This window comes from Suncus etruscus, chromosome 4 (genome assembly GCF_024139225.1).
Source record: "Suncus etruscus isolate mSunEtr1 chromosome 4, mSunEtr1.pri.cur, whole genome shotgun sequence".
Classification (NCBI taxonomy): domain Eukaryota; kingdom Metazoa; phylum Chordata; class Mammalia; order Eulipotyphla; family Soricidae; genus Suncus; species Suncus etruscus.
Window position 1 is genome coordinate 144,690,606 of NC_064851.1, and position 7,472 is coordinate 144,698,077.

The window sequence follows — 7,472 nt, forward strand, 5'->3', positions numbered from 1 at the left end:
TCTCAAGGCATTTGGTCCATTTTGAATAGACTTTTGGGTAAGATGTGAGATAGAGAGATAGCTTTAAAATTTTACACATTTTATCTATTTCCAGCTCTATTTGTTGAGAAGACTGTATTTACTTCATTTAATATTCTGACTCCTTTTTCAAAAATTAGTTGACCACATATATGGGGATTTTCCTTAGATATTCTTTTCCTATCTATTGGTCAGAGAGTCTATCCTTATTCTAATACTATGCTGTTTTAATCACTATGACTTTGTAGTATACTTTCAAGTTTGGTAGTAAAATTTTGCTCAGTTTCATATTTTTCAGAATTGTTTTGGATGTTGGAGTCTTTATAACTATATAAACTTTGTTATATTCTAAGTCCCTAAATGTTTTCTTAATTTGTGTAGAAACTAAACTCTATAATAGTTTAGGTAGGGTGTCATTTTGAGTGTAATGGTCCTCCCACTTCAATAGCAAAGAATATTTTTTCCTTTTTACATTTTTTCTATTTATTTTTTAGGTGTTTTAAAGTTTTCATGTCATAAATGTATCATTTCTTTAATTAAATTGACTCCTAGGTACTTAATGTTTTTGTATACTATTTTGAGTTGGAGAGAGTCTTTGATCTCTTTTTTTCCAGATTCATTATTTATGTACAGAGATGAGACCTATGACATCGTCTTCATAATATTTCACTTGATACAATGGTTCATTGTTTCTAGACGTTAAATTATTTTATAAAATCTTTAGTGTCTCTATACATATTATCATGTCACTTGCAAATAGAGATAATTTAACTTTCTCTTTTTCAATTTGGACCCCTTTGGTTTCCTTTACTTGTTTTTCTCTTTTTTTGTATCTAAAAGAAAAAAAATTCCCCCACTACCACAAATTATGCAGTCGAGTTTTCCACACTTGGGGAAATCGCAGGGGTCAGCACATCCGGAGTGCAATGGGCGAGCCTCACCCTGGAGAAACCACCTTCGTGATCATGGTATCTCCCCTGCCAGGTAAGTATGACTTGTTTGTTTTTGATAGGGCTTCTAGTGCAATATTGAAAAAGAGGAGACAGTGAATAGCCTTGACTTGTACCTGATATTAGTGAATGCACATTCAGTTTTCACCATTAAAAATAATATTGTCCCCTAAAAGCCCAAAAACACAATGTAGAAATCTTCACTTCTATGTTCATTGCAATACTATTCACAATATGGAAACAACCCGAGAATAGATGAGTGAATAAAGAAACTGTGCTATATACTCTTTACCTGTGCCATCATTTCTTTGAGCTCATTAAGAATCCTCATTACTCTGCCACTCCAGCACCCATACCTTTTCTTGTTTTGTTTTGATTTGTTAGTTATTTTCCTTCTCTTTTTTTCTTCCACTTTTCTCTTTTTTCCACTCTTGTGGTTATTATTTAGAGATTTATTTATTTTTTTTATTTAAACACCTTGATTACATACATGATTGTGTTTGGGTTTCAGTCATGTAAAGAACACCACCCATCACCAGTGCAACATTCCCATCACCAATGTCCCAAGTCTCACTCCTCCCCGCCCGACCCCCGCCTGTCCTCTAAACAGGCTCTCCATTTCCCTCATACATTCTCATTATTAGGACAGTTCAAAATGTAGTTATTTCTCTAACTAAACTCATCACTCTTTGTGGTGAGAGATTTATTTTTATTTTTATTTGCCAGGTCCATTTTTTCTTTTTTCTTCCATTTTTCTTTTCTTTCTCTCTCTCTTTTTTTTTTGGTAGTTGTCACCAAATATTTCTCTCTCCCTTTTTTCTTACCCTTTTTATCTCCAATGACGGTGGAATGGATGTTCAATCTACAACAAGCTGTAAAGTGGAGACCAGTTGCACTAACATTCTGGGGGTAAAGGAGGGAAATATGGGATGCATACTGGGAACAGGGGTGGAGGGAGGACAGCAGTGTTGGTGGGAATGCCCCTCATTCATTGTCACTATGTACCATAAATGATGCAGTGAAAGTTTTGTAATGCACTTTGGTTACAATAAAAAAAAAAAAAAGAATCCTCACTATGAAATCACTAAAATAATTCTCTGTAGAGTTACAGGTCTTATTGGTGCTGTTTGAGACTTCCTATTTATTTTTCCATTAATTGATCTTGGTGAACTTCTTTGAGACTTTGGCTTTGAATTTCCTATGTTCCTGTTATACTGAGGGTGAATCCCTAGAGTCAGCCATCCAGGAGTCTCTGATGGATTAGGTAGGTAGTTGGTCTTTTTTTATCCATACCCTTATTAACTTAATTAAAGGAAGTACAAATGTGAAACTTGGTCAGATTACTCTAACATGGAATTGTGGAGAAACAAGCAGAGACTAAATAGATCTAGATTCCCAACTCAATATAAGAAGTTGACATGGGAAGTTTCTATATCAACTTGATATGGTGAAGATCCTATTTGTTCTTTTGAATGGTCAGTTTTTGAACAACAACTAGAAGAAAAATTAATTTTCTAAATGTATCCTTTAACTCCTTTATAATATATTGATGAAAATAACAAAAGTTAGTCTTAGGCAGGGGTGCTATCACAGAACATACAATTTAAGGTAAAAATTTCAAGTGTAATATTTGAAACACAGCAATGAAATAAAAAGTTACCAAAGTTAACATAGTTTGAAAATAAGTATATTAAGCTGATTTTGCTAAAAGTCTGTAAAATGGAGTGGGAAGGGACCTAAAGAAACTAGTGGAGAGCTACTGACAGTCTGGTGATGGTTACTATTTTACATTGTATTCCTGAACACTATTATTAACAGCATTGTAAATCACCCTGCATAATATGGGTTAAAGAAGAAAAATGCAACGTATATATTTGTTAATTACAGACACCATAAACACCAAGAACATTTGATATTCTTGAAACAAGAATTTATGTTGTAAAATTGGTTTGAAGTATATAAAGATAAACTAAAGCAATAATAACTGTTCCATAAACAAACATGAGGCTAATGCACCTCTTTCACAAATTTACATAATGAGCAGAAATAGAAAATATAGATTGGATTATGCTGCATATATCATAATGCATATGTATCACAGTATATTAGTGTCAATGCATGTGTTATACCTTTTCCTTATATTTTCTGTTAGACTCATATTAATTAGAGTATATTCTTTATGCATCATTGATATAAATCGAATTTCTATGATTTACTGTTGACTTTTTGTTTATATGATTTGGCCAAATCAATGTGAATGTCAATGCTTTGTACTTTTGAGCACTAGTTTTAAGAAGCATTGTGCATCTACTGTTTCTTTTTTCTTCTGCCATTTCAACAAACCATGTTTTATACTATTATTTTATTTTGAATCACAGATAAAAATAGAAAGCCAGGGGCTGGAGTGATAGCACAGTGGTAGGGCATTTGCCTTGCATGTGGCTGACCCAGGTCAGACCTCTATTCAATCCCCAGAGTCCCATATGGTTCCTGAGCCAGGAACTCTGAGCACAGAGTCAGAAGTAATCCCTGGGCATCACTGGTGTGGCCCAAAAAACCAAAACCAAAAATATTTGAAAGCCACACATATTAGTTATGTCACATAAGCAATAAACAAATTAGTGCTGATTTAAATTAGAGAAAGGGGCTCTTTGTTAGCAAAGAATCCATTGACCATAGCAAATTTATGTCAAAGAGATGAATAAAGACCCTACCCTTATGATGATTCAATTAGAAAATGTATTCATAATATATATGTACATGTATATATAAAAAAGCCTTTTATGGGGACAAAAACAAGTACCATGGGTAAGATGCTTGCTTGCTTTGCATGCTGCCAACCCAGGTTCAAGATTTGGCATGCTATATAGTTCCTCAAACACTTCCTAGAGTGATTCTTAAGTTTGAAGACAAGACTAACCTCTGGGAATCATGGGTGTCGCCCCAAACCAAGAAATAAAATTAATTAAATAAATTTTAAAACGTTCTTGCTTTTGAGAATAAAATGTCAAACACCAAAGTGATTATATTAATGTAACAAGTAAGGACATTAAGAAAAACTATGTTTTTTTTAAAAAAAACATAGCTTAAAAAGTAGAATAAAAATACCTAGACACCAAAGCACTCAGAAAGCTGAGCCCCCCAAAACCAAATAAAGCCATAAAAATGGGGATATGAAATAAATAGAAACTTTTCTGAGGAAGACTGAAGGATAGCCAACACATGAAAACATGCTCACCTTCACTCATCATTAGGGAAATTCAAATCAAGACACCAATGAGGTACCACCTTACACCAGTGAGGATGGCTCACATCAAAAATAATGAAAACAATCTCTATTGGCGGGGTTGTGGTATGAAAGGCACTTTTATCCACTGCTGGTGGGAATGTCCCCTAGTCCAACACCTATTGAGAACAGTCTGGAGAGTGCTAAAGAAACTCAGAATTGAGCTGCCATTTGATCCAGCAATCCTAGGTATCTACCCCCATGCCAGAAGGACATTCATCCCAAAGTATGTGTGCACCCCACTATTTATTGCAGAACTCAGTATAATAGCCAAGTCTTGGAACCAGCCTCGATGTCCAACAACAGATGAGTGGATCATTAAGATGTGGTATCTATACACAATGGAATACTAAATGGCAGTCAGAAATGATACGATCACAGACTTTGCGGCAATGTGGATGGACCTAGAACATATTAAGTCAAACAAAGCAAGCCAGAAGACGAAAGATAAACACAGAATGATAGCACTATTCTAAAGTACCTAGAATAGGCACCAGATATATAACCAAAACCCCATGATTAAATAACAGGGTGTAACAGGATAGAAACCTCAAACACTGTAATAATCACCATATATTCGGTAGTAGAGCCCAAAACAAAGGGAAGAGAAACAACATGAAGCCCAACTACACATTATATCATAAAGAAACCAATAACAGCAGAAACAGCAGCATAGAGAGAACAGGTATGTAATTATCATTTTACTACAAAGGCCCATAATAATTTACTAGGGATCTTATACAGGAATACAGGTAAAGATTTTGATGGAAAATTATTGACTCCAATGGAAACATTTCAAAACATTATTGTTGAATGCCTTAACCTTACCACATATAAAATAATCTCTCAGTTTTTCTGCCCATACGGGTTCCTGGTGAACATACAATGGGTGAACGTCCTATGGTGGTACCTTGGTGCTGAGTCACACGAGGCACCATACTCAGCTTGCATCATGAAAATGTCTGGATATAACTCTTTAACATACCCTTTATCTCTAGATTATGCCTTCTTTTACGACCTGAAGGCATGACCAGCCAGACCACCAAATCAACAACCGTGACCTACAGATTTTTACTACAGGGCTTAAGCATTGAAAACTTTCAAGCAAACTAACATGCCCTTGCTCTTTTACCCTCTCTTCTCATTACTTCATATTTTTTTGTTGTTGTTTAATTGTTGGTTTGTTTTGTTCTATTTTGTTTTCCCTATTCTCTCTTCTTGTCTCCCTCTTCTTCCACCTTCTTCTCATTACCATCAATTCAATCCAAGTCAAATAAAAACCACACAGTTACCTCCTTTATAGGAAAGGAAAGAAAGCTGATAAAAGGGTGCTGCGGACAATACTGCAAAGGGTAAACACCTATATAGATAGACCTCACTAACACAATGGTTAGTAATCAAGACAGGAAACCTATACATATCCAAAAGTTGATCTATTAGTTTCCTTTCCTTACAAGTATTATACCTACCTATCTTTCTGTACTCAGGGTATCTCTTGCTCTCCCCACCTCTCTACATTAATATATTCCTCAACTAACTTCTATATGTTTATATGGGGGCAGGAGCACACAGAGATAGGAATCCTCCTTAAGAGACAAACCTATACCACTAACAATCCATACCTATACCCTATATAACCCTACCACGTACTATCCCCTCCCCCCCAGAAACCTGATAATCCCTTCACCCCTTAATCCAATCCACGATATCCCCACCATGTTATTACTCTTCACCCTCAGTTCTTAACCCATTAGGCATCAAGACCAACCTCTTACACCAACGAAGCAGCACCCAATTCCCAAGTGAAGAGACACCCACTCAAACTCACACCTCGTTCCAGGCAAGACAATATAATCAGCACCCCGACTGACTCATGCAGTGTGGCCCTCCTAATCACCTCTCCCTATTGTGGACTGTGGCTTAATACCGGATTAGCTCCAAAAGGACTCCCATTGCGAGAACTCTACCCAACACCTCCCTGCATGGAGCCCACACCTCACGAAGAAATCTCAAAAGACAATGGGGAAGCCTATACTATCATCATAAGTATAGACCTATTTAACACTACCTCCTATACTGTTACTCCCCAAATGTAAAGTAATGTCCTGTACTACTTTCTCACTTTTACTTTTTTTTCTTTTTTACCCCTTGTTTGTTTGTTTGTTTGTTTTTGTTCTACTTTTTGTTTTTCATTTGATTTGTTTTGTGCTATTTTGGGTCACAGCTGGCGGTGGCTCTGTGCTAGGAGGTTGCCCCTGGTGGGCATGGGGGACCATGTGGGATGTCGGGATGTGAGACACTGTCCTTCTGCAGGAAGGACAGACACCTTGCCTCCATGCTATCCCTCCCATCCCCACTTTATTCCTTTAATTAAGTCTTTTATTTAATCCTTTTTTTTCTCTTAAGAAACTCTTTTTTCCTTAGATATGTCTGAGCATATATATTTTTAGTTTTTGTCATGGGTCTGTTTTCTTCTCTCTTCACCCACAAATCCACCAGCAATATAATGTAGCACCACTTCTTCCTGCAAAGGCATATTAAAAATAGGGATAAGAACTTATACTTTTTTAGAACACAGGAACATCTCCCACCCTGAATGTATGTCATGGGGAACCAACCTAGACTCCAGGGAAATAGGCACCAACCGCCCAGCTTTGACTCCTGGATCCCAGACATAGAAACGACAGAGTTCTCCACAACAGCTCCAATAACAAAGTCCCCTCCAGGGCATTCATAATACTGCTCTGACACTAATGTACTCCAGTTCTAATTTGATAACCCGACAACAAGGAAATGGGAACAACTATATCTAAAAGCAAGTTATCCTTCCTCACTAGCCAACAATAAAACTAAATAAGAAGACATGTCACCCTTTGATCTGTGCAAAAACCATGATTGCTATATACAGATGACTGGTTGTTACAACCAGGACTAGACAGTAGCATCCCGGGACCACCACCACCACCACCACCACCAACAACAACAACAACAACAACAACAACAACAAAAAGCTCTAACCTAGCTTTTGGTCTACAATCTGTTCAACAAACAAGATCTCCAATTCCAGAGGTCTGACTGAGACAACCGCAAGTGAACAGGTCTTCCAGAAACATAACGAAAGACTCTGTCCCAGGCTCCATCCTAAGAGCAACATAATGACCAACAACACCAACTACAGAGGATGAATTAAAACAACACTGAAGAAGCAGAACTGCTAG

At 36.7% G+C, this 7,472-nt stretch overlaps 1 non-coding gene across 1 annotated transcript; it reads right to left on the bottom strand.

Annotated features, from left to right (window-relative positions):
• Nucleotides 1–853: 853 nt before the first annotated feature.
• On the bottom strand, nt 854–1,010 carry LOC126007666 (U1 spliceosomal RNA). The gene has a single exon (XR_007495168.1). It is a non-coding gene; the product is annotated as a U1 spliceosomal RNA (small nuclear RNA).
• Nucleotides 1,011–7,472: the final 6,462 nt, after the last annotated feature.